We start from the raw sequence: 14703 nt of genomic DNA, 5'->3' as shown, positions 1-14703 counted from the left end.
CTATGGATAGAGCCCAGCCTGAGAGTCAGGTCCCCAGGCTCTTGACAGTCTCGCATTCCCAAAGACCCTTGCTGAGCTGAGTCACCTCCCCCCCCACCCCCCGCCCCCCGCCATGACTATCAAGGCCTATGGACCTTAAGCGCAATTCTGGGTTATAGTCATTAACTAACATTCCTAATAACAGACAGCCCCAAATCACTGCATCATTTTTACATCCTACTGAGCCCTCACTCCATGGCAGGCCCTGGCCCAAGCCCTGTGGTTCTTTCAGAGCTTCCATGGAGAGACCAATGGTCTCGGGCCTCACTGCTCACTCTGCAGAGCAACCTTGGAAGTGACTGAGAAGCTGGACCAGTTTTCACAGTGAGGGGACAGGCTGCTGTGTGCCAAGAAGGCAGGAGAGATAGAGGCTGAGAAGCCTTCTCTCCTCAGCACACCCACCATGGTGGCACGGGGAGAGGAGTCTGGGAAGGGGGTCCTTATGGACGCAGGGGTGGGGTGTACCCATGACAGTCTCTGCATAGGACACCCATCAGATTGCAGCCTCCTGACCGGGACTTCCTCCCAAGGAAAAATCCTGAAACAGACACTTTCCCAACCCTGCAGAGGCCTCCGCACCAGCAGATGAGCCCAAAACAATGGGCAGAGGGCACATGGGGTGGGCTCTGGGAGGGCCAGCTCCTGCTTTCTCCCTGGATGTCCCTGCTCTCCGGGTCTGCCCTTCCCCTCCAGACCCCGGGGGTTAACTGGAGCCTCCACTGGGCTCCAGAGCCTGACTCCCCAACCACTCCCCACTTTTTTTTTTTTTTTTCCTTAGGGCCACTTCTGCAGCATATGGAAGTTCCCAGGCTAGGGATCTAATTGGAGCTACAGCTGTCAGCCTATGCCACAGCCATAGGAAGACCAAATATGAGCCGCATCTGTGACCTACACCACAGCTCGCAGCAACGCTGGATCCTTAACCACTAAGCAACGCCAGGGATCAAACCCACATCTCATGGATAATAGTCAGGTTCTTAACCTGCTGAGCCACAACGGGAGCTCCCCGACCCTTTCCCTTGGCTGAGTACAGGCTGCCTCCTGACACCTTCTTATCCTCCTTTGCGCTGCTACCTAACTCTTATCCTGCTCTTGAATTTTTTATGGGTTTTTTATCTTGTCTGGACAAGACTTCATGATCCTTGTGGGCCCCACTTCATTCTACACCTCTCACCCTCCAAGCCCAGGACAGCCAACCAGCCTATGGCTCTCCCGCCCTCTTATGCCCACGCCAGCACAGCCCTGCCCCAAGAGTGGGCCTCCCCAGCTCTTCTGCCCACTGCTACTAGACCCAGGTTCCCCTCCAGCCCCCTCTCTCTTTAGAATATTAAAGCCAAAGGTGCTGTCCCATCCCCCCTCCCCACCAGCGGCCAGGCTCCCCTGGTCCCAGAGCCAAGACTCCAATCTCTTCCCACCACATTCAAGAGCTTCCTTAAGGCCATTCACCTCCCCAGGCACTGAGTACCTGCTGTATGTCATGCCGTATAGGCACCAAGGAGCATGGAGGTAAAGCCCCACAGGGAGATAAACATACCAAAGCTGTCACAGGCTTCAGGGACACTGGCTAGCCCGCTCCATCCCTGGCTGGAGACAGGAGGCTTCCTCCCTGCCCCTTACTCCTGAGACAGAGAAACAATGATTCTGGGTCCCAGAGCTGGCTAAACCAAGCTCTGTGACCTTGGGCAGCCTGTCTTCGTCTTTAAAGTAGACTGGTGATAAAAGCACCATCTCATCAGGTGTCAGGAGGATTAAGAACGAATGCATGAGAAGCAGACCATGTGGGCCCCACACCAGCCTTCAAAGGCTTCTGAGTTGACAAAGAGTGGAAACTCGTGCAGAGCATGCTGGGAAGGGAGACCGGCGGTGTCCTGCTCTGACCCAGCAACGTATCTAGGAGGGCGCCTCGGGTGAAGGCCAGGCAGCTTCTCTAAGCCCGGCAGCCCAGCACCCAGGCCTTCCTTCTCAGGTGACACTCTCTCCAGTGTCCCTTTTAGGGTAAGCAGGGTCCCCAGTCATCTTGCTCCTTCCTGGCAACAGCTGCCTGAACCGGAGCCCGGCGGGAGTGGTGACAGTACTAAGTGGCTTCCGAGAGGGTGGCAGGATCTCCGAAGCTGGAACAGGTTCCACACAGCCTGTCCCTCAGGGGCTGTAACCTTGCAGGCCCGTCTCACGGCTGAGAAGGCAGAGCTGGCTCACTCTGAGAACAGCACCCCATCCCCGCCCGGGGACGGCTCAATCAAGCTCACCTCTGGAGGCCACCCTGACACCACTATCAGCACCACCACTACCACGCCACTGGCTCACAGTGACCCTGCCCCTCAGAATATCTGTAGCAGCTGCTCACTGGGCCCTCTGGCCTCTGTCCCCAGCCACCGTGGATGACCAGCTCTTCCGGCACAGAAGCATAAATAACCAAAGCAGAGCTGCAAAAGTCCATTTGCGGCCATGTCAGGACCATGGTATATTTTGGTCTGTTAGGTATTTTTAAAATATTTGAGACTGTTTTGCTGTTTTGTTTTGTTTTGTTTTTTGTCTTTTTATGGCTGAACCAGCAGCATATGGAGGTTCCCAGGCTAGGGGTCCAATCAGAGCCGTAGCCAATGGCCTACACCACAGCCACAGCAACATGGGAGCCCAGCCGTGTCTGCGACCTACACCACAGCTCAGGGCAATGCCGGATCCTTAACCCACTGGGCGAGGTCAGGTTGCCCAGGGATTGAACCCACGTCTTCATAGATGCTAGTTGGGTTCTTAACTGCTAAGCCACGACGGGAACTCCTGAGCCAGTTTTATAAGCCAGAAAATTTCATGTAAAAATCCACATTTCTGATTTTCTTCAAAGACTGGGAGATCCAGCTGTCTTGGCCCACCTCCCCACACTGCAAGCGTTGGCCAGAGCTGAGCAGCGCTGACCCCTTCAGACAGTTCTCCACAGACCCCAACACTCCCTAATGTCACCCAAGGCCCATAGCCATCACTCTCTTGTGGCTCTGCACACTCACACTTTACCTCGCTGGCCCTCACAGACATCCAAGTTTGAGACCCCTGCCACAAAGTTACTGTATGTGGTCTATGACCACAAAAATGAGGAGTGTCCCTAAGAACTTAGAAATCAAGAACAAGGACTGCCCCCCTGGGAGTCACAATGCAAAATCAATACATGGCAGTCCAAAATAGAAATATGCAAAGTCACTGTGAAGAGGAAGAATGAAAGGTTTCTGACCAGCAGGACACTACCCCAACCTGGTGGAAGACAGGCCACAGAGCTATTCTAGGAAGATTGTGTCACTCTGCAAGGATTGGCCTGCACTGAAAACAAAGAAAACAGTCAACCACAGAAGGTGGTGTACCCTAAACTCTGTCCAGGGAAAAGGGTGCTCCTCCTGAGTGTCTTGGGGGAGGTCCAGGTAAGTGGACAGGGCTGTCCCAAGCCCCCACCATACTCCAGCTCAGCCCTGAAGGGGTCTGAGGGGCTGCCTCCTTCCTCAGCTAAACTACGAGCTCTTAGAGGCCAAGGACATGTCTGTTCCTTCCCCTGTTCCCTGGGAACCAGATCTGAGACCGCTGTAGACATTCCATTAATCACTGAGAACTGAATTATGGAGTCTCAGAAATAAGAAAACAGAAGTGTTCCCTTGTGGCATAGCAGCAGTTTAAGGATGTGGCACTGTCGCTGCAGCAGCCCATGATGTGGGTTCGATGCCTAGTCTGGGAACTTGCACATGCTGCAGACATGTTCAAAAAGAAAAGAAAGTGGACAGCAGGTTACTGTCCCCTGAGTACTAGCAGACAGGCAGTTGCTGGCTGCTAGTGGGCAGAGAAGGACGGCACATTAGCAGTGCATCCAGCTAGTACAGTAGGCTGGGGCGGGCTCCTCTTTAGCTGAGGAGGCTGTGTGTGTATCACACACAGCTTGAGGCCTCTGGACAGCAACCACAGGAATCTCGATCTTGATCCAGTGCCCAGGCTCTTCGAGCTCAACTCGAATTCTCCAAGAACCACAGGCAGAACTGAGCAGCAAGAGCCCGGGAGCAAACAACCACAGAAAACAGAAGGCCAGACCCCTGATTCCTGGACACTCATGATGTCCCTGTCTTTGCCTTGAGGACCCCAGGAGGGCTGCTCCTATTCAGGGCCAGTTGCCTTTGACCTTTACATAAGTAGGAAAGCAAATCATCAATATTGTATTCCCCATAGATCACTGGTTTCCAAACTATTTTCCTCTAATACAATACTTATCTTTCCAATTAAATTACACACAGCTCTCCTGATACATAAAAGATAACAACTACCAAGCACATAGTATGTGCCAAACTCTGTGCTAAATGCTTGTCAGATATTACTTTTTTTTTTCTTTCTAGGGCCGCACCTGCGGTTCCCAGGCTAGGGGTCAAATTGGAGCTGCAGCCTCCAGCCTACACCACAGCCACAGCAACTTAGGATCCAAGCCGCATCTGCAAACTACACCACAGCTCACAGCATCACCAGATTCTTAAGCCACTGAACAAGGCCAGGGATGGAACCCGCAACCTGAAGGATACTAGTTGGGCTTGTAACCTGCTAAGCCATGATGGGAACTCCTGTCAGATACTACTTTAATCCTCAAGACAATCCTATAATGTAAGCAAGCACCTTTGGTTCCCATTGTACAAATTAGGAAACCAAGGCAGAGAGGAGCTGCCCACCGTCATTTGTTGAGAGGCTCGATGAGTTAGGACTTGAACCCAAACAAAGCAGCATCATGATATGGCTACTCTGATTAAACAGAAGTGAAGAGCCCAGAGCTCCATCCACCCCCTGTCCCCAATCCCTTGCCCAACATCCCCTCATGAGCTGCTGTACCCCATGGTCACTACCTTTTTTTTTTTTTTCTCTTTTGTGGCCACCCCCATGGCATATCGAGTTCCCAGGTCAGGATCAGATCCAAGCCAGATCCTAGGGGTTCAATCAGAGCTGCAGCCGCCGGCCTACGCCAGAGCCACAGCAACGCGGGATCCGAGCCGCGTCTGCAATCTACATCACAGCTCACGGCAACACCAGATCCTTAACCCACTAAGCAAGGCCAGGGATTGAACCCACAACCTCATGGTTCCTAGTCAGATTCGTTAACCACTGAGCCACGACGGGAATTCCTCCCATGGTCATTTTTGAAGTGGGCCCTGGAATTGCTCCAGGTCAGGGCTTTGTGCCTCTCACAGGAAAATAGAGTCAGCTGCCATCAGATATGGACCATTGAATCAGATCTGAAGTTACCTGCTCCTTGGGTCTGCACAGCCCAGCACCCTCCCGCCAGCTGCCTCTCACTCACGCAGTGTATGAGGGAGACAGGGCACGAGTCACCACTTCCCTTTTATAGACGGGGACTCTGAAGCAATGTGCCTGTGGCATAGTGACAGAAAGGACTACAACCCAGGCATCCTGCCCCCAGCACAAGCAAAATCTCGGAGTCCCACTGCCCAGTGGCATGAGCCGATAAATAACTGACCGTTCCCACCAGGTTGTGCTACGATGCAGCAGAAGCTCTGAGGGATGAAGGGAAAGGGAATGAATGGGCAAAAGTCCTATGTGCTACAGAGGATTCTCCTGACAGAGGGGCTGGGAGAACCAAGCTCTGCAGACCCCAGACCTCTGCTGGCTACAGCTGTCACCTTGTGGAACACAAAGCCCCACTCCCGAGCTCTCAGCAGTAGCCGCCAAGCCAGAGAAGAGAGCTGCTGGCCACAGCCACGCTGAAGACTCAGGCATCCTCGTTCTCTTAGGGTTGGTGTCCCCCAAGTGTTTCTCTCTGGGATGTGCTGAGGTCACATCATCAGGGAAACAGGCAGCCAGAAAATCTGAGCTCCAGATCACCCCCAATGGGAACCCACCATAATATGCCTTCTGTGGACAGGAGTTATTTTGTCTTTCCCATCCTTATACTTCCAGGGCTTGGTACAAAGTATGACTCCACAGAAGATGGAGAGAGGACCCTGGGCTCACAGTGAAAGGACTGTTGTGAACTTGCTCATCTTGGGCCTCTGTGACCTAGGCGCTCTCCCAGGGCAAGTTCGTGGGCAGCTACAGCAAGGACTCCCAGATGCAGCCAGGTGCCTTGCAGAGAGAAGAGAGAACCCACCTGGTGGCTGATCCCAGATGGCCGTTCTTATTAGGCCATCCCAGACACAAGGCTCTATTTCCCATTATCCCTATGGTTAATTCCCCTCACTGGAGTGTGTTGGAGCAGCAGATAACCTCTTTACTGGCACACAGCAGGAGCAATCTGCAGTCAGTTACAGCCACAGGGAGCAGGCTGAGTAGTTAACTGGCAGGTAATTAACTGAGAAATTCCCCGCAGCCCTCTGCAAACTCTGCTGAGACAGAAGAAGGAGGATGTACAGAGCCCAGAAAAGGGCCTCCTTTGTCTCAACAGTGGCTGGATTTCACCCCAGAATCCTGGGAGCTTAGAAATAGAAAAGGCCTTAGAAATCACTGAGTCAGATGTTGGTGAGGATATGAAGAAATTAAAACCCTCATACACTGCTAGTGAGAATGGAAAATGGGACAGCTGCATTGGATGACAGTCTGGTAGATCCTCAGATTACATATAGGGTTCATATATGATCCAACCATTCCATTCCAAGGGATATACATATGTGTACCTAAGAGAAATGAAAATCTATGTCTGTGCAAAAACTTGTACATGAATGTTTTTAGTAGTGTTAATAATAACAGCTAAACCATGGAAACAACCCAAACATCTGCCAACTGATAATGGATAAACAAAATGTGGTATATCCAGGCAATGGAATATTATTTGCTCATAAAAAGGAATGAAGTCCTGATCCATGCTACCATGTGGATGAACTGTAAAAACATTGCGCTAAGTGAAAGTTACAAAGGACCACAAATTATACAGCTCCATTCACATGAAATGTCCAGAATATGTAAATCTATAGAGACAGAAAGTAGATTAGTGTGTGTTTAGGATTAGGGATAAGGGGATTGAACAGGTGGGCAGGAAGGCAATAGCTAAAGGGGTATAGGGTTTCTTTTTGAGGTGATGAAGATGTTCTAAAAATGACTGTGGTTGCCCACATTTGTGATTATACTGAAAACCATTCCATTATAGCCTTTAAAAAGGCAAACTGTATGGTATGTGAACTATATCTCAATAAAGCTGTTTAAAAAATTAGTGTATCTACACAAGTTGGTCCCAAGATAATTGCCTTGTGTTCAAATCTCTAGCTGAGTAGTTTGGAGACCTATCCAGAGAACACTACAGTTGTGAGAATCAACTAAGACTATAAGTGAATAAAATAATATCAACAGGAGTTCTCTTGTGAAGCAGCAAGTTAAAGATCCAGCATTATCATTGCAGCAGCTTGGGTCGCTGCTGTGGTGCAGGTTCAATCCCTGGCCCAGGAAATTCTACATGCCACAGGTGCAGCCAAAAAAAAAAAATCAACAAAAAGCCTAAAATCCTGAATCCAGGTTTCCCCTGAATCTGGGAGAAATGTCTGCAGCTTCTCTAAAAGGGATTTTGCTGCTTCCCAAAGACAAAATTCATCTCCTGATGCAGCTCCAGTCATCTGCCCATCCATCCATCCATCCACCCATATCTCTATCTATTCAACCATCCTTCCATCCATCCATCCTCCATTTATCTATCTTTTCATCCATACTTCCATCCATTTATCCATAAATTCATTCATTTATTTATATATCTATCCATTCATCCATCCTTCCATCATCCATCCATCCCATTCATCCATTCATTTAATAAGTACTTACTCAAGCTTGGTTTTAGGTGTTAAAAACAAACAGGAAAGTAACCAGGCAATTGATATCATGAGTCAAGTGCTGCAGGGCCCAGAGGAACCCTTGGGAGGAACTGACCCAAAAAATGCCAATTAAAAACTGCTAGATGTTAAGAAGAGGAGAAATCTTAGAAAGCAAAGTTGTCAATTCTAAGACCCACCATTATTTTACGAGCCACAAAGAAAAGAAAAAATGCTGCTAGTCCAACCATGACATAATTCCTTAATGACAGTCCTGCATGCAGACAGATTGGTCACATAAGCCTCACATGGCTTTGAGGTGGTTTCATCTCTTCTGAGGGATTTAGGAATTTCTCCTACCTTTGGTGGCATGCATGGGACTGATTATTCTTTTATTTTACAAGGAAGTGTGAAACTGCAGTCCTTTCCCCACAACAAATATTTGCTTTTCTCATATCAAATCAATGCCTCACTACTGTTTCCATGTCCCTCTGTGTACACAGCAACACTTGGTATCAATAATAAATTACAGTGAGATCTTTGGGAAGACATTTTGAGTGACAATTACACTTACACCTGGATAACCACCAACATATCGAATTCAGCTGAGGTCATGAGAGTCTGACCAGCAGGACCACATTCACACCTGCTCAGGCAATGACAGCTAGGCCATGTGACATACCTGCCATGTGGCTGATGGCCAGCGATAGCAAAATGCACCCTAATTTCAGAGCTATTAACATGCTGTGGGAAGAACATGTCTCCTAGAAGCAAGGAAATGGGTAAGCCAATCCTTCATATTACAGATCAGGAAACACAAGCTATGACATGACACATCCCAAATCACAGAGCCAGGAATAAAACCCTTCCTAGTTGAGCTTTGTGCCAATGTGTTTCCTTTCCACTCCCTCAGGCTACCTCCAGGAGACTGCCATCTCTAAACTTCTCTGACATTTTTTTACATTAAAGAAAACCTAAAAGTTGGAATTTCCATTGTGGCTCAGCAGGTTAACAACCTGATTAGTATCCATGAAGATGTGGGTTTGATCCCTGGCCTTGCTCGGTGGGTTAAGGATCTGGTGATGCTACAAGCTGCGGCATAGGTCAAAGATGTGGCTTGGATCTGCTGTGACTGTGGCAGTGGTCAAGGCCAGCAGCTGCAGCTCTGATTCAACCCCTAGCCTGGGAACTTCCACATGCCGTGGGTGCGGCCTTAAAAGAGAAGAAAAACAACAAAACTAAAAGTCTTTTAGAGTAAGATCTTAGTCCTACACACCCGATGAAGACGGGCTCATTCCAATGCCATGTAAGGGGCCATCTTAAATTGCATGTGGGCAAAGCAGGACCATTAGTTTACAGCTGCCAGGAGACTGCATTTCCACTCCCCACAGACTGGTTCCCAGGCTGCCACCCAACAATATTGTCTCATGTTTATAAATGAGGCTGGCCAGGTATTTTCTTAGAGTTACAGGCTCTCCCTGTGGGTGGGGACCCCATCAGAACATCTGTAAGAGTCTGGAAACACCCTTGCCAAGCCTGATGTGAGAAATCATTGTGTCTATTGCACGCAGACACAATATCCGGAGTTCAGGAAACTGCTCCATTGATTCTCAATATCTAAACACGCTGCTCACATCCTGGTCATCCATCTGTCTTACAGGCACTGGATCAAGATGAGGAAAAACACATTTTTCTTTTGTGAGCCTGGGAAGGCAGAGCTGGCCCCTTGACATTAACACAGATTAACGTGGCCAAGTCCTCTTGGCTTCAACAACAACAATAAAAGGTTCTTCTTCTTTTCCTATAGCTGGGTAAAGAATGGGCCTAAAGCCTTCAAGATGAGGGTAGATTCAGTTAAACTGGGCTGAGATACACTTCCCTGAGTGGAAGACCACAGTCTGAAAACTGAACCAGCAACAGGTGTGACCAACATGGATGAGGACAGCGGCTGGTGCAAACAGCCAGTCTAACACAGCTTAGAGCAAGGAAAGCGTGGCTCGGATTTCATCTAGTGTCACAGCCTCACCAGGAAGACCAGTGTAACATGGAACTGATGCGGGACAAGCTGCACTGGGACTGATGTAACAGGAGGCCACTCAGGGCTCGGATGTTGCAGGGCAAAGAAAGAACTAGTCCTGGGGCCAAAGGTCATGGAGAGCCTACTCATCATCTAGCACTATCCAAGGGAGGAAAACAATATCCAACATTCCAGGCTAGTTGGAGTGCCAAGCCAGGAACAGAGCTGGGGACACTGAGCTGCCAAATGTCAAGAGGAATATCCCTTCAGCCCCTCTCGCCCCTGCCAACCTGCCCTGTGCCCTTTATTCTGGCTCTACCCTTGACTCAAAGCACAACAAGCGCCAGCCAATATCTCAGTGCGTGCCAGGCATTGCACTAGACCCCGGGTACCAGGTGGATGCAGTGTGGCCTCTGCCCTGAGGAGCCCCCGGGTGGCAGGGAGAAGATGGTGTATAGTAGGAATTCCAGTTGGGAGCCCCAGAGACATACATGGGAGTCAGCACAGAGGAACTGGGTGACAAACTCACTGCATGACCTCCAGGAAGGTACCAAGCCTTCTGAGCCTCAGTCTCCCTGGCTCCAAAATAGGTGTTTACCCCTGCTCAACAGGGCAGTTGAGAGGACTATATAAAAATATGTAAAATCAGTACAGCCCCAGGCAAGGAGGAGGCAACCAACATGTGATGTATACACATGATGTGCTTATCGCAGAATGAAACAGGCACTAGAGACTCAATAAACAATGGCGATTGATAGTCTGGGTGATCATTTCACAACATATACAAATATGGAATCATTACGTTGCATACCTGAAACTAATATGTTATATGTCAACTATACCCCAATAAAACAAGCTCCCAAAACCAACAAAGCAAAACAGAAATATAATAATTTGGGAAAGAAGGTCAGAGAACACCTTCTTGAGTGACCTTGGAGGAGGGGTGGGAGGTCTGCTGGGTGCGGGGGGCAGAGGTTTCACAGAGGCACCGCCTGGCCTATGTGCAGTCCTGGGAAGCCTTGACCTCCAGGGCAGAGGCCATGCTGCTATCTCCTCTCCTGATGCCCACAGCAACCAGCCCAGGTGGCCAGGGCACAGTGCAACTTGCCAGATAAAACAGCTCCCAAATCCTTGTTGCAAACACCAGGCAGAAGGGATAAAAGAGTAGGCGTTGGCAGGAAATCAGCTCTTCTTCCCAGGCCTTCAGGCCACATGACCACACGCTGGCCCCAAACAGGCATATGGACAGGACTTGCAGAATGGGATGCTTCAGAGGAGCTGTTTCAGTGCAGAAGTATTCAACGGGCCCCGTCACCTCTAGAGGCAGCCCTTCCCACCCCTCTCTGCCTGGCTATGGGAACCCCCTTGTGCGGGCCCAGGGGGTTGCTGCAGGTCGGGACCTAGGACCCAACAGCAGCCTGGGTCACTGTGGGCTGAGTGAGCACAAGACCTTGCTTTGCTTCATCCTCATTATCAGTGCTAAGCTACCGGGGTGAAGCGTGTGAGCAATAAATGAGACTGTCCATGCAAAGTGACCAGACCTTGGAGCTGTCACAGGGGAGACAGTAACTAGCAGCCGGTTGAACCTGAACCCAGGCGGCAGGCAGGTGCGTGCTATCAGCATGGCCACTTGCTCTGCTGGGGGATCTCGCACCTGTCTACAGCATCCGGGTTACTTCCCTGTGGGTCCCAGCTCCCCACCACCCATGAACTCCCAAGGAACAGTTACACGAGTGAGAGCCTAGTAGCATACACCTGCTGTGAGCCCATGGGGGCCAGACACCCTTCTCAGCACACTCCACATTTTACTGCTCACAACCAAGGATGCTGTTACCGTCCCCCTTTGACAGTGAGGAAAACGGAAGCCCAGAGGGGTAACAGCCACATTGGTTGACAACGTGCTCGCTTCCGTCCTCATAGACTCAAAGTAGACTGGCCACTTTATGGGCACCGCAGGCTGGAAAGTTTTGGGGAATACTGGGCTGGCTCAACCCCCTCCTCAACAGGCTGAGGAGGGGCCAGGATACCACCTTGCAGAACACCCACCGTGCATCACATCGGGGGCCTCTACCCAGGACACTGGTGCTGCCCTGCCTCCGGCTAATGGATGCACCTGGCACTGCCTGGACCCTTGGGGTTTCCTAATCCCTTCAGTCTTAAGAATTAGCCAGATACCTTGTTGTCTTGGGCAGTATAGAGAAGGAGCTGGCATGAAGGGGAACAGACAGGGGTGGGGGGGGCTGAGATGCTGTCATACCCCGCAACAGAGACAGTCCTACTGTGACCATCTCCTCGACAGATTATTCGCCCCCACCCCAAGAATTGACGAAGGACTATAACAACCTGAGAATGTTCATGTCACCATGTTTCGGGGTAGGGGGGACATTTTTATGCACCTTAGGATCTCGAATACATGAAAATGAACAGAAAAATGACTGTGAACAAAAAATACGCTAAAACATCTCTCAGAGGCAAAATTAGGACTACCTTTTCTATATTTTCCTTTTTTTTTTTCCCCCAAAAATAAGCTTTTGGCATTTGTATAAGCAAGGAAAAAGAAACTTTAAGAGGAAAAAAAAAAGCTGGCTGCAGGGTCCCTCCAGCTGCTGCTGTCCCAGACTCAAGTGGCTGGTCACTTGGAGGGCACCCCCTGTCCTGAGGCACCTGCCACATGCCAGGCCAGCAGAGCCTTCTGCTCATACCCCTCCAGCAGGGACACTGCCTTATTTGCAAGGCCTTTCCACATCCCTGAGCTGTCCGCACAGAGGGCGTTTTCTACGCTGGTAGTGAGGAGGGCCCCTGCTGGGTGAGTGGCATGCTATCCACCTGTCACCCTGGGCCTCACCACTTAATCTAGAAATCTGCTTACCTCTTATGGAGCGAGAGGTGGGAAATGGGAGTCTCACTGGGGTTGCCCTCACCTCTCTGCCCCATCCCTGAGAAGAAGACTGGGGGTTGGAAGTGGGGACTGAGAAATAATCCCCCTTAAGCCCTTTTAACGCTTCGATAGTCAATAAATGCCACTGTTGTCATTATTGGCACCACCATCCTTGTTCTTACTCTGGGTGCTGCTACAGGAGTCTTTGTTTACCAAATGGGAAGTACCACAAGGAGGGCCTGCCTGTCCACACAGCAACACCGCTCCATCATTTTACCCGCCTCCCGGCGGTGGGTCCTCCTGCTGGCAAAATACCAAAGGGAAATATGTTCTCAAGTTCTGCACTTAACATTTTTTTTTTCCTCTCTTTTTTGGCCACGCCCGGGGCATGCAGAAGTTCCTGGGGCCAGGGATGGAAGCCCCGCCACAGCAGGGACTGGAGCAACAGCAGTGACAATGCCAAGTCCTTAACTATTAGGCCACCAGGGAACGCCTGATCTTAATATTTTATTTTTTCCCTTTTATGACCACTCCTGCAACATATGGAAGTTCCCAGACTAGAGGTCAAATCAGAGCTGCAGCTGCCGGCCTACGCCATAGTCACAGCCACAGCAATGCCAGATCTGAGCCACATCTGAGAACTACACCACAGCTCACGGCAAAGCTGAATCCTTAACCCACCGAGCGAGGCCAGGGATCAAACCCTCAGCCTCATGGATACTAGAAGGGCTCACTACCACAGAGCCGCAATGGGAACTCCCCTGATCTTAACATTATAAATGCATAGAGAGGGCATGTATCATGGGCTTATTCCCAGCTGCCCCAGCTGCCCTGCTGCCCTGCTGCCCTGCAAATTCCCTTGTCTACTTCCGTGTATGGTGTAGAAGGTGGGCAGGCTCCAGGTACTTCTCAGCACCCTCAGACAGTGATGCCTTAGCCCCCGAGCTGAGAGGTGCCCGCCACACCTTCCAGCCTTGCTAATGACATCACACTTCTTTCACACTGAGACCTCTGAAACCTTCTTAAACATGAATGAGCAGATTCATTCTGTTTTTGTTTTTTTTTCTTTTTTGGCATATGGCATTCCCAGGTCAGGGATCAACCAAGCCACAGCTGTGACCTATGCCACACTTGCAGCAACACCAGATCCTTTAACAAACTGCTGGGCCAGGGACTGAACCCATGTCTTGGTACTGCAGAGATGCCATAGGTCCCATTGCATCACAGTGGGAACTCCAGCAGATGCATTCTAAATCGTATGATTTTGGTTGTTCTCTTAGGATTTGTAAGAATCAAGGTATGAGGGATACTTATGTTTACCAAGCAGGAGAAATCTGGAAACTTGGTAAGACCCCAGAACCCCTTCCAATTCCCCAGTAACCTCAACTGGAGTTTCCCTGCCCCACCCATGCTACTTATCCCTCATTTAAGAGCCTGGAACTTCTCTTTCCTGCCTCAAAGCATCATGTTGCAATGAGCAAAAGAAGTAGCACCAAGCTGTGCTAACCACCAATCTCCAATCCATGACCCTGATCTCACTGCTCATCAATCTGTTTTCCTGCTGAACACGATGCCCTGGGATTTTAAAGTAGCAAGCACCTGCGAGATCACCCAGTCCACCCCTCTCATTTTACTGGCAAGGGGACAGAAGCCAGAGGAGGTGAGGGTCCTGTCCAGGGTTTCAGTGATCAGGACTGGCAGCCATGTCAGCTCCTTACTGCTGTGTAACAAAATGCCCCACAAACAGCACACACTTGTCTCCTGCTTTGTGCTGCTGAGAGTCTGGGCTTGGCCTGGCTGGACACTGCTTCCAGGGTCTCTTCCAAGGCTGCAGAATTGTTGGCAGGAGAGAGTTGCCAATGAGATGTAAAAGAAAGTTACTGGGCAGGAAACCCTTTAAAGGGGCTGAGTGGCACATGCCTTTTGTCCTTCCTACTTTTATGGAATATGGGCATGATGTCTGGAGCTCCAGCAGCTCTCACAGACTATGAGACAACTTTGAGGCTAGTAAG

At 50.1% G+C, this 14703-nt stretch overlaps 1 protein-coding gene across 50 annotated transcripts in view; it reads right to left on the bottom strand.

Annotated features, from left to right (window-relative positions):
- CTIF (cap binding complex dependent translation initiation factor) overlaps nucleotides 1-14703 on the bottom strand; it is a 321869-nt gene that overhangs the window by 243884 nt on the left and 63282 nt on the right. The gene's annotated exons all lie outside the window — the stretch shown is intronic.

This window comes from Sus scrofa, chromosome 1, assembly GCF_054392235.1.
Source record: "Sus scrofa isolate SSC_HxYL_T2T_F1_AM1 chromosome 1, Sscrofa_HxYL_maternal_Yorkshire_Landrace_v2.0, whole genome shotgun sequence".
Classification (NCBI taxonomy): domain Eukaryota; kingdom Metazoa; phylum Chordata; class Mammalia; order Artiodactyla; family Suidae; genus Sus; species Sus scrofa.
Note: the sequence above shows the minus strand (reverse complement) of the source record. Positions and strands in the feature narration are given on the sequence as shown.